General features: G+C 42.8%; 1 pseudogene; it reads left to right on the top strand.

Annotated features, from left to right (window-relative positions):
- Positions 1-318: 318 nt before the first annotated feature.
- Positions 319-437, top strand: LOC145409469 (5S ribosomal RNA; annotated as a pseudogene).
- The last annotated feature ends 18,921 nt before the right edge of the window (positions 438-19,358 follow it).

Genomic DNA, 19,358 nt, shown 5'->3' with positions numbered 1-19,358 from the left:
AAAGCTCTATCGCAGTTACCTGTGGTAACTGACTCTGCCAAGCTTCATATCTGCTGCTGATGGATGACGGTACGAATGAACCCATGAAATTCCGAAGCCTTAACATCGATTCGCAAGAATTGCTGATTCCGCACTTCGTTTGAGAGATGAAATGCCAACGGTTAGGCGATGATCACCTGACATTTCATCTTACATCTTACCACAAAATGTCTAGCAGACCTACTATACCATGGTATGAAGAGGTCAAGCAACATGCATCCAACTAATAGGAATATGAGAGGTGGCATGATCTTCCTTTATTTACAGGAAACGAAGCCATATCACGGCCATATCACGTAGAGTACACCGCTTCCCGTCCGATCAGCGAAGTTAAGCAACGTTGGGTCTGGTTAGTACTTGGATGGATGACCGCCTGGGAACACCAGATGCTGTTGGCATAACGTTCTCCCTACGTGTCAAGTGGGGTTGGTGGAGGATTAGTGCCCCTCCCTGTAAAACAATTAACTCTGAGCCCTTGGCCACCCCGTTTGGGATACGTGGTGTCTGGCAATGAATGAATGAATGAAGCCTGAATAGAAAGCTCAGACATTTGATATAGGCATAACTATAGAAACGTGGATTAGGATTTCATGCGGAAGGCACAACGGAGAACCGTCATCGTTCAGGACGTCCTCGTTTTACCACAAACTATACGACCAAGAAATAATCACAACGATGGAAGCAGCACCTGCAAGCAGTGCGTACGCCATTAGAAACGAAGTGCACCTAGAATGAGGACACAAACAGTTGTGCGTAGACTTCGGTCGTCTGGTTTGTGTTCGAACTCGTTTGTGGGATTCAGTTTGCCAGCCACTCTAAAAGATAAAAAAAAATCAATTATCATAATACAGTAACTCTCTTCTCATGTATTTACTATAGTGAATTTTGTTTTACAGCACTGAAATAATGTCCCAAGTCATAATTATCAATTTGATTAGCTAATTTACAGTTAATAAAGATGGAGAACTGACTTCCGAACACCTATTAAGTTAACTGAATTGTTACGTTGCTTATGTTGGCATAAAAATAAAAGATGAGAAACACTTCATCAATACTAAAGAAAAACAACAGTCAGAAAGATTTAATAATTTTGTAGTTTCGGTAAGGTACAAAAAATACATGCTGGCATCCGCAGGGTGGTCACCAGGACCAAATGGCAACTCAAACCGATCGTTCGACACAAAGCCGCTCTAAAACTATAGTCTTTCAGCAGATATTTTCACCAAATTTCAGGACACGACTTTTGTCTTTGTACATATTATCGTTACCCTTCAGAGCTATGCAGTATGACACAACGACGAAGTGTTGTGGAATGACGGGACAAGAAAGTTTGTACCCCAAACCCGTCATTGCCGGTTATGTGAGGCAGATACTAGAATTTGTGCTAGAGGTACTAAAAGCTAGTTAGATCGTTTGGCCTCTGTGCATAGAGACAATACACTTTATTATCCAGCACCGAGTTCATTAAATAAAATTATAACCGAGTAGTCTGAAGTCGGCAACACACATGCAGACGGGCAATGAGTATGTGCACCCATGCCAGACGTATGATAGACATTCAGCTGATACAAGCCAAGTTAGTAAATTTCAGTGTAATAATGATATGTATTGCTTTTTACATATAATAAATGTTGAGTAGAAGGAAAATAATAATACATGTTCAGTCTCATTGCTTTAATATTTTGTATACCCACCCCCTGCGTCCAAAACAGCCTCTAGACGTCTGGAGCATCCATCTGAAGCATTTAACCACTCATCTAACATCTAAAGCAAACAAATGAACTCGTGCACCCCTGCTAGACTATCATAAAAAAAGAAGTCGATATCTATAGATATAATACCCTCCAAAATAATTTAATAGCTGTCATTCACTATATGTCCACGGAAATGGAAAATAAATTTATAAATGGTAATTAATTATATATCTATATTACTACAGCATTTATTAATAATTTTTGTGTTAGCCAGAAGCTCATCAGTATTTCGTTTCACGAATTATCACAGTTTTTAGAGATTTTACCTAAGAAAGTGTGTCTAATCGTCTAACACGAACCTTTGTAATGTTCAAATATTATTTAATTATTTTTACATTCCATCAAGAGGCTCTATCCATTTTTCATATGCTACTACTGTAATAAAAAATTAAAAAAAAATCGAAATATTTCGATAGTTTCGGTAATCGATATTGTTATCCTGAGTGTTTTTAGGCCGACTCCTCGTACTAAAAACACTAGCTACTGAGCGGGGTCCTCTTTCCGGACCGGAAGTAAAGCACCAACAAAGGAACAGGACATAAAAACTAGGCAGTCCACCTTTAACACATCTATTACCTTAATTCTAACACCGTGACAATATTACATAGAATGATATTCTGGACAGAGGATACAGATATACAAAGTTACGTTAAGATAGCACGGGATATTCACACACACTGTAATTACACTTTACAATGGGTTAGGGTTCTATAAGTGGATGTGACTGTCTTTCATTAAAGTCCAAAAGGTCTTGGTTCACTGACACAAGAGGGATATATAGGCTTGATGGCCCAGGGGAGGAATATTACTATAAAAGAACAGGGGGAGCAGATCACTACAATTGACTTGTTGGGCTCAGCGCGGTGACTCTCGCCCGCGCGTACACTGGTAAAGGGGAACTCCTCTATTCTGGGCTGGAGGAACAACACTAGATTCACGGATCCAGAATTATAGTCTTTAATAAAGGGAAAGTAATCACGGGCACTTACAGATGGGATCCCTCTTATTCACTCTGTCACTGTATCACTGTCCCTGTTTCACTTTCTCGGATGTAGGGGGGGATGTCACTAATCTTGCCCTTTTTTCAGGGGCGATATCACTCTGTCACTTTAAGGGGACCTCCGGGGGCTCTACCCGTGGCGGGAATCACCGTACCCGCTGGTGGGAGACTCGACCCGGGTCCAATCCACTGAGGCGTTGCAGGGAGACCCTCTTGCCTGGGGTCTCGACCTGTTGTAGACCCTCTTCTCTGGTCCCGTCGTCACAGTGCAGGGAGATCCTCTTACCTGGGGTCTCGACCTGATGTAGACCCTCCTCTCAGGGTCTCGTCGTCGTGGTGCAGGGAGGCCCGTCTATGTGGGGCCTCGACCTGGTGTGGTGGCCCTCAGGACTGGAGCCAAACAGGTGGAGAAGTCGTGTCTGGCGTCGGAGGTTCTGAGGCAGGAGGAGGACAGTGTTGGTAGGCTGCTGGGCTCGCCTGGGGGTCCGGGGACTGTGGAGGTCTGTCAGGGGACGCGGCGTCAGGTGTGGGCTGCGGCCTCGTCTCCTGCTGGTGCCTGGGGGAGACAAGAATCTCCCGGGAGTGGGAGGTAGGTCCCGACTGGGACTGGGTCTTTGCTCGGGGGACACCTTCGGGGCAACTCTCCCGGGTGGTGTCCAGCTACTCCTGCAGGAGTTGGCTGAAGATAGAGGACACACGGAGGCCGTGTTCTCTCTCTTACACAGGGAGGGTAGCACAGAGGCGACTCTCTCTCTTGTCTCCGACACAGCCGTGGCGCCAGGTCGATCGGCCCTGGGACCCACTTTTGGCTTTATACAAGGGGCTCTTACCCTTGGGGTGGTTAGGGGTGTTGGCCCCTTATAGTTCACTATTGGGCCTCCTGCCCTGTTTGTGATAGAGGGTATTTCTCCCTCACAGTTCACTAAAGGACCTCCTGTCCTGGTAGTGGCAGAGGGTATTTCTCCCTCGTGGCTCACTGTGGCAGAGGGTACTGGCCCCTCGTGGCTCACCAGAGTAGTGGCAGAGGGTGGTGTTCCCTCGTGGCTCACTGTGGCAGAGGGTACTAGCCCCTCGTGGCTCACCAGAGTTGTGGCAGAGGGTGGTGTTCCCTCGTGGCTCACTGTGGCAGAGGTGCGAACACCTCGTGGCTCACCAAGGGACCTCCTGCCCTTCTGGGGTGAAGCTGTGGTCGTCACCACAGTACTACTAGGGACTGATTTTATATCAGTCCCACCCCACTGCTGTCGATGGTCAACCCGCCGTTGAAGTTGTTGCAGATCTAGGCTCACCTGGCATTGGGGCAGTTGCGGGGAGAAGGGGCACAGGTCGGTGGTGGTTGGGTGACCCTTTTGCCCTGGGTCATTAACCTCCCCGTTATCTCTTCCTCGGGTGGTGGGGTGGTGGTGGCCCGGTGGTGGGGTGGGGGGTGGCGGGGTGGATGGTCCGGCGGCGGGCATTTTACCACTGTCGTCTTTGAAAAAGTCACGACCCCGTGACTGCAGGTGGTAGGTGGTGGAAGTGAATGTCTTGTGGACCGGGGTGAGGTTTTGCAAGAGGTTCGTCTAGTGGTTGGTCATGGTGTTTGGCTCTCAGTGGGGGTTGAGAGACGGGTGGAGGATGGGCGGTTTGTCTGGCATAGGAGGCGGAGAAGCTGGGGTGTCCGTCGGATCCTGATAGGTGGGCGGTCGTGGAGGCGCCATAGCACGCTCTCAATTTTGTTTGTTGGTAGTTTCCACGATGCCTGATGAAGGGGGAGGGTAATGGGGGTGGTGTTTGGGGTGTGGGTGGCATGTGTTGGGAAATGGGGAGCAGGATGGGGGGGAGATGGAGGTGTGGGGGTGTATGTAGATGGTGGGCGGAAGATGCGTCGTGATCTGATGGTCGTGATCTGATGGTCGTGGTGGTGAGGGTGGGCATCGGTGGTGATGGTGGTTGGGCACGTGGGGAGTTGGTGGGCGATGTGTTGCGTGGGGTGGTGCGTGGTGGGGTGCGGGTGGGGTGTGGTGAGAGTTGTGGTGGTACGGTGGTGGTGGTTGTTTCCGCGGCGGTGAAGGTGGGAGTTGGTGATGGGTGGTGTGGTGGTGGGCGTAGCGGGCGGTGATTGGGAGTGGTGGGTTGGAGGAGGTGGGGTAGCTGGAGGAGATGCAGGCAGAGGTGAGGCTGAGGGGGAGGATGGTGTGATAGGGAAGGCGAATGAGTTGGCTGTGTTGGCGGGGAAAATGAGTGGCGGGGAAGTGATGGTGGTGGGTGGTGCGGGGTGGTAGGTGGGAGGGAGTAGACAGGAGGAGGCGGTTTTGGGAAGTAGGTCAGGGGAAGATGAGGTAAAGGTTCTAGGAGGTTTGTGAAGGGGGAGGCAGGCTTTGTGTTGGGGAGGAATAGGCAGGGGGGAGGCGGTAGTAGTGGAGAAAGTGGTGTGTGAGGTGGGAAGGTTAGGAATAGGGGAGGGCAAAATAGAAGAGGCAGTGAGAGGAGAGGAAAAGGAAAGATGATGTTTTTCCCTGTCATAGACTGGGAGAGATGTGAGGTGGCCCCCGTCATTACGGTGGGACACGGGGGCAGTGAGGGGGCGCCTTCTGTGCTTTCCTCGTCCCGCTTTCCTGCTGCGTGGCTTGGGGCAATCGGCGCATGGTGGGGAGGCCTGTAGGCGCTCTTGTGTTGCTCTGCTGTGCCGGGCAGCTTTTAGCTGTTCACGAATGTCGTGGATTGGGCACTCCGGGCAGCAAGGAGAAAATTCCCACGGATTTACAGGGATGAGGTCTGTGGGGAATTATGTGATGTCGCCGATGCGTTTGGGGGAGGAGTGGATGGCTAGAAGGCGCCTTATTTGGTTGATTTCTTTATCCAGATCTCCCGTCAGTTCATGTATTGTGAAGTGGTCTTTAATGAAACTGGGGAGGGTCCTGAGGAGTTTGTGGAATATGAGTTGTTCCTGGGTTTTTGCGTCTGTGCCCGGGTATGCAGCGGTGACGAGCCGCCTAGCCTGGATGAAGGTGTCATCGAGGCTTCCGTCGTATGTGAGGGCGTCTAGTTGCGATAAAGCTACAACTGTGCCCAGAGATGGCGTCACTGCCTGTATCACAATTTGTGTGAACTGGTCCCATGACAGTTCTGGGACTACTTTTGGTACGACATTTGTGATAATTTTCCCCAGATTAGGTAGTGTGACTGCAATTTTCTCCTTATCCGAGTCAAACCCTATGTCTAAAAGGGGTTTGATCATATCCAAATAAACATCCATGTCACATAGGTCCGGGTTTAATTTTGGTAATTGAATGTGCGGTTTAGCTGCCATTGTGCAAGTTTCCTTTTATGTTCCTCTGTGCTTTTACTCGGATCCAGAACCACCGCTTGCCACCAATGTTATGCTGAGTGTTTTTAGGCCGACTCCTCGTACTAAAAACACTAGCTACTGAGCGGGGTCCTCTTTCCGGACCGGAAGTAAAGCACCAACAAAGGAACAGGACATAAAAACTAGGCAGTCCACCTTTAACACATCTATTACCTTAATTCTAACACCGTGACAATATTACATAGAATGATATTCTGGACAGAGGATACAGATATACAAAGTTACGTTAAGATAGCACGGGATATTCACACACACTGTAATTACACTTTACAATGGGTTAGGGTTCTATAAGTGGATGTGACTGTCTTTCATTAAAGTCCAAAAGGTCTTGGTTCACTGACACAAGAGGGATATATAGGCTTGATGGCCCAGGGGAGGAATATTACTATAAAAGAACAGGGGGAGCAGATCACAACAATTGACTTGTTGGGCTCAGCGCGGTGACTCTCACCTGCGCGTACACTGGTAAGGGAGAACTCCTCTTTTCTGGGCTGGGGGAACAACACTAGATTCACGGGTCCAGAATTATAGTCTTTAATAAAGGGAAAGTAATCACGGGCACTTACAGATGGGATCCCTCTTATTCACTCTGTCACTGTATCACTGTCCCTGTTTCACTTTCTTGAATGTAGGGGGGGATGTTACTAATCTTGCCCTTTTTTCTGGGGCGATATCACTCTGTCACTTTAAGGGGACCTCCGGGGGCTCTACCCGTGGCGGGAATCACCGTACCCGCTGGTGGGAGACTCGACCCGGGTCCAATCCACTGAGGCGTTGCAGGGAGACCCTCTTGCCTGGGGTCTCGACCTGTTGTAGACCCTCCTCTCTGGTCCCGTCATCACGGTGCAGGGAGACCATCTTGCCTGGGGTCTCGACCTGATGTAGACCCTCCTCTCAGGGTCTCGTCGTCTTGGTGCAGGGAGGCCCGTCTATGTGGGGCCTCGACCTGGTGTGGTGGCCCTCAGGACTGGAGCCAAACAGGTGGAGAAGTCGTGTCTGGCGTCGGAGGTTCTGAGGCAGGAGGAGGACAGCGTTGGTAGGCTGCTGGGCTCGCCTGGGGGTCCGGGGACTGTGGAGGTCTGTCAGGGGACGCGGCGTCAGGTGTGGGCTGAGGCCTCATCTCCTGCTGGTGCCTGGGGGAGACAAGAATCTCCCGGGAGTGGGAGATAGGTCCCGACTGGGACTTGGTCTTTGCTCGGGGGACACCTTCGGGGCAACTCTCCAGGGTGGTGTCCAGCTACTCCTGCAGGTGTTGGCTGAAGATAGAAGACACACGGAGGCCGTGTTCTCTCTCTTACACAGGGAGGGTAGCACAGAGACGACTCTCTCTCTTGTCTCCGACACAGCCGTGGCGCCAGGTCGATCGGCCCTGGGACCCACTTTTGGCTTTATACAAGGGGCTCTTACCCTTAGGGTGGCTAGGGGTGTTGGCCCCTTATAGTTCACTATTGGGCCTCCTGCCCTGTTTGTGATAGAGGGTATTTCTCCCTCACAGTTCGCTAAAGGACCTCCTGTCCTGGTAGTGGCAGAGGGTATTTCTCCCTCATGGCTCACTGTGGCAGAGGGTACTGGCCCCTCGTGGCTCACCAGAGTAGTGGCAGAGGGTGGTGTTCCCTCGTGGCTCACTGTGGCAGAGGGTACTAGCCCCTCGTGGCTCACCAGAGTTTTGGCAGAGGGTGGTGTTCCCTCGTAGCTCACTGTGGCAGAGGTGCGAACACCTCGTGGCTCACCAAGGGACCTCCTGCCCTTCTGGGGTGAAGCTGTGGTCGTCACCACAGTACTACTAGGGACTGATTTTATGTCAGTCCCACCCCACTGCTGTCGATGGTCAACCCGCCGTTGAAGTTGTTGCGGATCTAGGCTCACCTGGCGTTGGGGCAGTTGCGGGGAGAAGGGGCACAGGTCAGTGGTGGTTAGGTGACCCTTTTGCCCTGGGTCATTAACCTCCTCGTTAGCTCTTCTTCGGGTGGTGGGGTGGTGGTGGCCCGGTGGTGGGGTGGGGGGTGGCGGGGTGGATGGTCCGGCGGCGGGCATTTTAAATATGTTGTTAAGCACCTCAGATGCCAGCTCCTTACGTGTGAATCGATTTCCTGTTAAATGTGTCCTAAATATAATTTTTTCACCCTTCGAAGTGTCATCTGAGTATTGGATGTAGTTGAGTGTCTTTCCTAACGAATTTTGAGTACATTTATGGAAGATGCATGTTTATCGATATCGCTGAAAAATATGTTTATACGGTCATCACACTAGTAAAATAGGTTTAAACTACAGCTAATCTTATTCTATCAGCTGTGACTAGTTCACAATTGCAACTCGATTTTTCTTTTTAATTCAAATAATCGTTAAGATGAATTTAAAAATATACAAAACGAATTCCTGTAAAAAAAAAAAAAAAATGCATTCAGCCTCAACACGACATACAAAACAGATCAGGTCGATGTTCCTGCAACCTTTTTCTTTTTTTTTAATTTTTAACCTATCATGAACAAGAAAACTGCGTATATGAAGAACTAATTAATGTTTATAAATTGTATGTCTTAGTACATCTATGTATTTAATTTATATCATTATCTCTATCAGATTATGAATAACTAAACAATTTTCTTTTATATGGTTTATATCTTTTTGGTGTGATTTTACTTGGTAAAAATTATTATCACTCGAACAGTCATAGTGGGAAAAAACTTCCTTGTTAAAATCTGGCTAGTAGGAACAAAATGGAACTTTAAAGCCCAAGTTATATTGATAAAAAAAATATCCTTTTATCAGTGAATCACCATGTTGTTGAAACGACTCTGCAAAAAGAAAAAAAAAAAAAAAAAAAAAGCTCAATGGGCTTAAATCCGTCAAATGCCAGCATCAATTTCATCCCACGTCTTACTTCATTTAGAATTGTTACTTATTTTTTTCCCCCCCGAGTAAGATTTTGTAATGCTGAGAAATGTTTTCTGTTCTTTAGATGTAATTGTGAATGTTTCCCACAAAATTAGAGCACATTTGTGGAAAATGCATATTTAGTGTTTCCACCAGCAATTATGAGTTTTTTTTTGATCACTCTAGAATAATAATTTGAATCACTGCCAAAGCCGATGCTCTTATCGGAACAAAACTTGTACCATTATTTATCTTGAAGGCATTACTACAAATAAAAATGTCACAAATGACCCTATTCCTATAGCGAAAATCGAAACAATCTCCACACGACATTAACAAAGTTATTTCAGTGTTACCTTATTGATCTTTTTTTTTTTTTTTTTAAACTCATTCACTATATGTCTACGGAGATGAGGAATAAAATTATAAATGATAATTAACTATATATCTGGGTATTGCGCTAGTGCTTGTTCTTTCTGGTATTAATTTTTCTGGGAGTCAAAAGCTTATCAATATTCCATGTCATGAGTTATCACATCTTTGAGAGATTTTACCTTAGGAAATATGGCTGGCGGTCTAACACGAACCTCCATAGTATGTGGTATTCTTTATTTATCTACATTCAACCAGGAGGCTAGATGGAATTTTTCAGTTCTACTATGGCATATAAAAGATAATCTGTCTAATTTGAAATTTCTCGCTTATTTCCGTGGCCAATACATCAATTGAAACTGCTTGTTCTTAAGCGCTTCAGATGCCACCTCTTCGTGTGAATCGATTTCTTGTTGTTTCCTAAATTTGATTTTTTTTCAGACTCACATGTGTCACCTCATTATTGGATGCAATTGTGTGTTTCTCCCAACGAGTTTTGAGTACATATGTGGGTGATGCATATTTAGAGATTTCGCCCAAAAATATGTTTATACGGTCGTCACTCCAGGAAAATAGTTTTGAACTACCAGCAATCGTGTTCTATCAGCCGTATCTAGTTCTCAATTCTCTCCACAAAAATAATAATAATAATAATAATAAACTCTGAAGTTCAGAATTGTTTACACGTCTCAAATTTTACGAAACTGTTTAGGCATAAAACCATCAAATGCCAGCATTCTTTATCTGTGAATTAATTACGTTCCACGTGTTAACTAATTTAACCTTGTTACTGATTTTTTCCGAACTGGATTTTTTTTACCCTTAGAAATGTTTTTTGAATTTTAAGTACAGCTGAAAGGTTTCCAAGTTAATATAGAGAACATTTGTGTAAGTTACAGATTTAGTATTTTCACCGTCATTTATGGATTTTATTTTAGGTCCACTCAAGTAAAACATTTGGAATTACTCCTACAACGGTTGCTTTTACCGTAAAAAATCATGTACCAGTATCACTACAAAAGAAAAAACTAGTCACTAATGACACTCTTTCTAACGTAAAAAATCAAACCATCTCCAGATGACATTAATACAGATCAATCGTTGTTCTTTCAATCGTTATTTTTAATTAGCATTATTAACTATTTGTCCACCGAGATAAGGAATAGAGATATAAATGGTAATAAAGTATCTATTGGATATTTCAGTTGTATTTATTCTTTACCGTATTAATTACTGAGTCAAAAACTCATTAATATCCCGTCTCACGAGTTATCACAGTTTTGAGAGAGTTCACATAATTAAATGTTTGAAATCGTCTAACAAACCTTCATAATATGATTTTTTTTTTTTTTACATTTAGTCAGGACGCTCGAAATTTTTTTAAAGAGCTACTACTGCAGATGAAAAAAGAAAACCCCTCTTTATCGAAATTTCTAGCTTGTTTCGGTCACATATACATAACTTGAAACTTTATTTTCTTAAACACCTCATATGCCAGCTCCGTATGTATGAATCGATTTCATGTCATATGTTTCCTAAATTTGATATTATCACCTTTAGAAGTGTCATATGAGTACTAGAAGTAATTGGGTGCCTATTCCAATAAATTTTGGATATATATGTGGAAGATGTATATTTAGCGATTTCGCCCAAAAATATGTTTATACGGTCATCACAATAATAAAATAGGTTTGATCTAACCGCAATCGTATACTATCGGCCGAAGCAAGTTGGAACGCCTTTTTTTGTTTTGACATTGTTACGGAACAGAGAAAGATAATGTACACTTTAAGTGAGAATACTAAAAATCACTACTGTCCCGTAAAGTTCCAGGTTCAAAACAAAAGAGTTAGGTAAAATTACAAGTTAAAGTTTAATGCTCAAACTAACAACAAAACATTCAGGACTCATAAGGATAATGTAATGGCAAAAAACAGGTTAAATATATGGTTAACTGCAATAGCCTCTATTAACACGAAATTAGCATGAGTAAATTTATCTAAGTCAGCCCTGATAAAATGAAAATACACTGGGTAATGCTCAGTTAATGCAAGATAAATTATTACAGATACAAACTAATATTAAAACTGGCTGACAAAACGAATCCCACACAAATCACAAAAAAAACCTCACTAGGCCTACAAATCAACACCTTATGCTATACAGTACAAGGAGAAAATGCAATAACAGTTATACTCAAATTACACAGCTGCTAGATGGTTGGAGACTTCCTGAGCACTCACAATAATAACTGTACAGGGGAGGACAGAGATGTGAACAAAATGAGGAGCAGATCTAAGTGGCAATGATGCAGAGACTGAGCTCATTATACAGGGGCCAGCAGAGCTTGATACAACTTGTAAGAAGGACGCGCAAATGAAGCCATGGGGACAAAGAGTTGACAATCCCGCTCTGAACAACAGAAAGGACGACTTTACTATAACGGTAGAAGGGTGGAACTGAGGCAGAACACGCTCGTGATCAAACATGCAGCAACTGTGCATTAACATTACACAAAGGATGATGAAATCATAGGCTATGTAACACCTCCCCACAAAGAAAAAAGAAATTTACGAAGGAAATTTCTTATTACTCTAAAATAATCTGTCTAAAGTCTAGATAAGCAATCTGCAATAACATTTTTTTCCCCTTGACATGTTGTATGTCTAATGAATACTCCTGAAGAAGTAGACTCCATCTTGTCAATCTCTGATTTTATCTTTAAACTTACTAAGGAATTTCAGTGGGTTATGATCGGTATAAATGACTATGGGGTCAAAACCAGAACACAAATAAAATGAAAAATGCTGTAAACCCAAAATCAAGGCCAAAAGCTCTTTCTCAATAGTTGAGTAGTTCTTTTGAGGTGGAGTGAACTTCTTACTGTAATAAGATACAGGGTGTTCAATACCCTGATCATCCTCTTGCAGCAAAACAGCCCCAGCTCCTGTATCACTTGCATCAACAGCCATCTTAAAAGGCTTAGCAAAATTTGGAGTAGCGAGCACTGGCTGACTTAATAGAATAGCTTTAAGTTTGTTGAAAGAGGATTCACAGTTATCGGTCCAGACAAATTTAACTCCCTTTTTCAGTAGGTCTGTAAGTGGTGATACAAGAATTGAAAAGTTAAGAACAAATCTCCTGTAATAACCTACCATTCCCAAAAATCTTTGTAGCTCTTTCCTACTTTTAGGTCTGGGAAGATCACTTATAACCTGAACCTTAGCTGCTGGTATTGCAACATGTCCATCACCAATTACGTACCCGAGGTACTGAACTTTAGCTTGACCAGACTCACACTCTGATAAATTAGCTACAAGATTAGCCTGAACTAAACGCTCAAGAAATTTACTGACATGGCATAGGTGATCTTTCCAGTTGTCACTGAAGATTAATACATCATCAATATAAACAACACACCCTGCCAAACTCTCTGTTACAACATTCATGAGCTTCTGAAATGTGGCTGGTGCATTCTTCATACCATACGGCATTACACAAAATGCAAAAGCCTTTCCTAGTGTTACAAAACATGAGATCTCCCTAGCACGTTCAGTCATAGGTACTTGCCAGTATCCCTTTAACAAATCAAACTTACTTATGTACCTAGCCTTTCCGATCTTGTCTATGCAATCTTCCACGCGAGGGAGAGGGTAAGTGTCTGTTTTGGTTATCTGATTAACACGTCTGTAGTCGATGCAAAGCCGCTGTGACCCACCTGGCTTAGGGACTAGAGTGACAGGAGAACTCCACTCGCTCTGACAGGGCTCAATCATCTTGTGGTCCAACAGGTAGTCAAGCTCCTGGATGAGAGGAACTTTCACTGGGTTCACACGGTAAGGAGGCAATTTAATTGGCTTTGCGTCTCCAACATCGACATCATGCATCAACACAGTGGTTCTTCCTGGAGTGGTACGGAACACTTGCGGGTACTCCTGCAGTAATGCCGAAAACTCCTGCCTTTCCTCAGGAGGTAGATGAGAAAGCTTATTCTGGAGATCATTCATGATATCAGGATTCTTCCCCAAACTATCACTCAGGCACATACTGCATGGGAGAGCTTCACTTGCAGACTCGGGTGGAACAGCTACAGTGCAGACTGGATTATTTTCGTCCCGCCTATGATATAACTTTAGCATGTTGATGTGACATAGTTGCTTGCTCTTTCTACAATCTGGTGTGGCGATGACATAATTGACATCACTGAGTTTCTTCTCCACGAAATAAGGACCACTAAACTTGGCTTGAAGAGGTTGCCCATGTACTGGTAGCAGAATCAAAACCTGATCTCCTGGCTGAAAGTGGCGTAACCTGGACTTCTTATCATACCAAGTCTTCATCTTCTCCTGAGCAGCTCCTAAATTCTCTCTCGCCAGCTGTAAAGCAGTGGACAGCCGTTCTTTGAACTTCATCACATACTCCAGCAGGTTGACGTCATCTTCCTCCGACAGCCAGCATTCCTTGAGTAGCTTAAGGGGTCCTCTTACTTCATGGCCAAACAGTAGTTCAAAAGGTGAGAAGCCCAGTGATTCATTTGGAGATTCTCTTGCGGCAAATACAATGAATGGAAGACCTTTATCCCAATCTTTCTGATGTTCCAAACAGTATTTCCTGAGCATCGATTTGAGTGTTTGATGATATCTCTCCAACGCTCCTTGAGTCTGGGGATGGTATGCTGAAGACGTGATCTGGGTGATGCCCAACTCTTTCAGAGACTGCTTGAAAACGTTTGACATGAAATTACTTCCCCGGCCTGACTGTACCTCCTTGGGCAGACCAAACTTTGTGAAGAACCCTAGCATTTCCTTAACCACGTTCTTTGCTGAGATATTTCTAAGTGGAATGGCTTCAGGATAACGAGTGGCCATATCAATCAGGGTCAACACATAAGAAAATCCTGAAGAAGTCTTAGGAAGAGGGCCCACAAAATCCACCAACACACGGGTGAAAAGCGCCTCAAAAGGAGGAATGGGAACTAGAGGTCCAACCCTTTTGGTCTGATTACACTTCCCCACAACTTGACAGGCGTGACAAGACTTACAATACCAGGAAACATCCCTGAAGATACCTGGCCAGTAGAAGTGTTTCAAAATGCGTGCCACAGTCTTCCTCACTCCAAGGTGTCCTGCCAAACTGGAATCATGAGCCACTCTAATGATATCCTGCCTACAAACACGAGGGATGACAACTTGATGTACAACCTCCCATTCACAGTCGGCTGATGCTGTTGGGGGTCTCCACTTCCTCATAAGTACTCCTGACTTTACATAATAACAAGTAGAAGCACCGGCTGACTCTTCTTCACTGTAAGCAGAGTTAGCTAGACCTTTCAGCTCAGGGTCAGCAACCTGCAACTCAACCAACTTTTGACGAGACAAATTATCAACACTACGGGGTACTGCCTCATCTGGTGAGTGGTCCAAATTAGCATGAAAAGTGTCAGCTAGGATAACATCATCATCATCATTATCCTCTAAATCACCAGTAACTTTAGACTTAGCCCTAGTGACAGCACATGCAGGGAACACATCAGGGACACCACAATCCTGGGACGCAGCCACTGGCTCACTAGACAACTGAGGAACTGGACACAGTTGACTTCCACCAATATCATTTCCAAGTAAGAAAGTTACACCTGACATTGGGAGTGTCTCAACCAACCCAACCATAACGGAACCATTAACAAAACCAGACTTTAAATTCACTCTGCACAGAGGGACAGAGAAGTAATTATTCCCTACACCTTGTAAGATTACAGTTTCATCAGAGGAATTAACATTAGAGCCTAGAACACTGGTCAGCATAAGGGATTGGCAAGCACCTGTATCACGATATATTTTAACTGATTTCCTGTCATTACTGTCCAGAGGACTGACAAAACCATCAGACAGGAAATTAGCACATGAACTCTTGAGAGTGTCACCCATGTTACTGCTCAAAAGAGGAGCTCCATCATGAGAATTTAAGTTAACCCTCAAAGCAGGTTCAGTTAACTCAGTTAAAGAATTCTGGGAACTCTCAAGGGTGGACACTAGACCAATTGACTGAATATTTAAAGACTCCTTTTTGTTCACATCACGCTGTCTCCTGAAACATTTCTCCGTAGTATGACCAAGCTTACTACAATAAGTACATTTACTTTTCTGAAATCTAGAGGTGGAGCTGGTATTTACTTCCTGAGAAACATCATCTTTATTCTCTTTCCTGTTACCTGTACTCTGAGTAGAGGCAACGTACTTACTCTCAGCTTTCCCTTTTTCTCTAGAATATCTCTTGTGAGTGAGAACATATTCATCAGCTAAAACTGCAGCATCAGACAAATTTTCTATTCTTCTCTCATCAAGATATAGGCTTAGATCTTTACTAATACACCTCTTGAAGTCCTCCAGCAAAATCATCTGCTTAAATTTACCAAAATCAGAATCCACATTCTTAGAATTTAACCACTGCTCTAACAGATCTTCTTTGATTTTTGCATACTCAACATGGGATTGCTTATCTTGCTTGTAAGTTGTCCTAAATTTTGCTCTATAGGTTTCAGGAACAAGCTCATAGGCCTTAAGAATCAAGCTCTTAACTACATCATAATTATCAGATTGATCCTGAGGCAAAGATGCATAAGTTACTTGAGCTTTACCGGTGAGAACAGTTTGAAGGAGTACTGGCCAATACTGTTTGGGCCAATTAAACCCGTAGCTACCCTCTCAAACAACTGGAAATACTTTGTTAAATCAGATTCATTAAAAGGAGGGACAAGTTTAACATTTTTAGGCACATCAAAATCATCAGAGCTAGATGATCCAGTTCCACCTTGTTTCATGCGATACTCATGGTCTGCCTGAATCCTAGCAATTTCAACTTGTGCCTCAGCCTCCTTAGAACGGGCCTGAAATTCAGCCTCCTTAGCACTTGCTTGAAGTTCAGCCTCCTGAATACGAGCCTGAGACTCAGCCTCCTTAGCACGTGCTTGAAATTCAGCCTCCTTAACACGAGACTCCGCCTCCTTAGCCTGAGCCTCCTGCAGGGCTAGTTGTAACTTAGCTAATTCAATCTGCTTTTGCTCATTTGGAGGAGTTACATTAAACAAGCTTTCATTAATCATGTCAACAATTTGATCTTTAGAATGATGAGAGCGAACAGCAATTCCCAATTGCTGAGCAACAAGCTTAAGTTCATTCTTTGTTCTGTTCTCTACATCACACACTGTTTGCACATTTGACAAAAAATCTTTGGCTTCATCAAGTGTAGTAATAGTAGACATCATGAATAAGTAACAGTCACAAAATATCAAGCAATATCCTCATGATAATATCCTGAATATCCTGATATGAGGTCGCCAAATTTATGTTACGGAACAGAGAAAGATAATGTACACTTTAAGTGAGAATACTAAAAATCACTACTGTCCCATAAAGTTCCAGGTTCAAAACAAAAGAGTTAGGTAAAATTACAAGTTAAAGTTTAATGCTCAAACTAACAACAAAATATTCAGGACTCATAAGGATAATGTAATGGCAAAAAACAGGTTAAATATATGGTTAACTGCAATAGCCTCTATTAACATGAAATTAGCATGAGTAAATTCAAGTCAGCCCTGATAAAATGAAAATACACTGGGTAATGCTCAGTTAATGCAAGATAAATTATTACAGATACAAACTAATATTAAAACTGGCTGACAAAACGAATCCCACACAAATCACAAAAAAAAAAAACTCACTAGGCCTACAAATCAACACCTTATGCTATACAGTACAAGGAAAAAATGCAATAACAGTTATACTCAAATTACACAGCTGCTAGATGGTTGGAGACTTCCTGAGCACTCACAACAATAACTGTACAGGGGAGGACAGAGATGTGAACAAAATGAGGAGCAGATCTAAGTGGCAATGATGCAGAGACTGAGCTCATTATACAGGGGCCAGCAGAGCTTGATACAACTTGTAAGAAGGACGCGCAAATGAAGCCATGGGGACAAAGAGTTGACAATCCCGCTCTGAACAACAGAAAGGACGACTTACTCTACTATAACGGTAGAAAGGGGGGACTGAGGCAGAACACGCTTGTGATCAAACATGCAGCAACTGTGCGTTAAAATTACAGAAAGGATGATGAAATCATAGGGTATGTAACAACATCTTGAATTTCCACGTTGTTTACACGTACCTAGTGAAACGAAACTCTTCAGGCTTAAAACCCACAATTGCCTACCTTCTTTACATGCGAATTGATTTAATTCTACGTGTAACCTAAAATAACCTTGTTACTGGTTTTCATTCGCAAAGATTTTTTTTTTTTTTTCATCCTCAGAATTGTTCTCTGGATTATAGATCCAATAGGGAAGGTTTCCCAGCTAATTTAGAGTACATTTGCGGAAGTTCAATATTTAGTATTCTCGCCTCAATTATGAGGTTTTAAGAATCATTCCCGTATAACAGTTTGGAATTACTCCAAAAGCCGTTGCTTGTACCATTTTTTATACTGAATGTATCACTACAAATGAAAATAAGAGTAAAAAATGACACGCATCCTAACGTAAAAAGTCCAAACAATTTCCGAAAGACATTAATACAGTTCAATCGGTGTTCCTTCAATCTTTATTTTTTAGTAGCTGTCATTCATTACACGTCCATGGAGATGAGGAATAAAGTTATAAATTATATGTCTTTATATCTGGACAGAATTTATACTTTATCATATTAATTTTTATGTGAGGCAAAAGTTCATCAATATTCCGTCTCACGAGTTATCACAGTTTAATCGTCTAACGCGAACCTTGATAATGTTCATATATTTTTTTTTTTTACATTCCATCAGGAGGCTCTTTCCAATTTTGAAGTGCTACTTCGGCAAATATGAAAGAAAACCTCTGTTTCTCGGAATTTCTCGGTCGTTTCGGTGATCAGTACTTCAATTGAAACCTCTTGTTGTTAAGCACCTCAGATGCCAGCTCCTTATGTGTGAATCGATTTTCTATTTATGTATCCTAAATCTAATTTTTTTCACCCTCAGAAGTGTCATCTGAGTATTGGATTTAGTTGGGTGTCTTCCCGAACGAATTTTGAGGACATTTGTGGATGATGCATGTTTATTGATATCGCTGAAAAATATGTTTATACATTCATCACACTGGTAAAATAGGTTTGAACTTCCCCCATTCTTATACTATCAGCCGTGACTAGTTCACAATTGCAACCTCGTTATTATTTTTGAAATATTTGGTGATTAAAAAAATATACGAGAAGACCTCCTATATTAAAAATCCCGCCAATCTCAAAATGACATACAAAACAGTTCAGGTCGATGTTCCTGCAACCTCTTTTTTTATTTTTTTTAACCTATCATGAACAAGAAAAATGCTTATAAGAGAAACTAATTAATGTTTATAAATTGTATTTCTCCATACACCTATATATTTTCTTTTCCCTTATATATATATCAGAAATGAATAACTGAACATTTTTCTATTATGTGGGTTGTATCCTTTTTGGGGTGATTTTACGCTGGTAAAAATCTTTAATATCATATGACCCGTCATAGTGGGAAAATATTTCATTGTTAAAATTTGATTAGTTGGCTTAAAGTGCAACTTTTAAGCCCTAGTTATACAGAATATCCATATTGTGTACACGTCTCTAGTATCCATATTGTGTACACGTCTCTACTAAAAAAAAAAAAAAAAAAAAAAAAAGAACTTTCAGCTTGTCTCTCAAATGCCAACATTCTTTATCTGTGAATGAATTTCATCCCACATGTTACCTCATTTAGGCTTGCTTCTAATTTTTTTCCCCGATTAAGATTCTTTTACCCGGAGAAATTTTTTGTTTTATTTAGAATTGTGAATGTCTCCCATCTAATTTCGAGCATATTTGTGGAAGATGCAAAGGATAACTCTAGTATAATAATTTGAATCACTCCCAAAGCCGATGATCTTACCGGAACAAAACTTATACCATTATTTATTTTG

The sequence above is a fragment of the Coenobita brevimanus genome, chromosome 80 (assembly GCF_032717465.1).
Source record: "Coenobita brevimanus isolate Jiangsu-jjx chromosome 80, ASM3271746v2, whole genome shotgun sequence".
In the NCBI taxonomy this organism is placed as follows: Eukaryota; Metazoa; Arthropoda; class Malacostraca; order Decapoda; family Coenobitidae; genus Coenobita; species Coenobita brevimanus.
The sequence above is the reverse complement of the archived record's forward strand: the minus strand, read 5'-3'. Positions and strand labels throughout refer to the sequence as shown.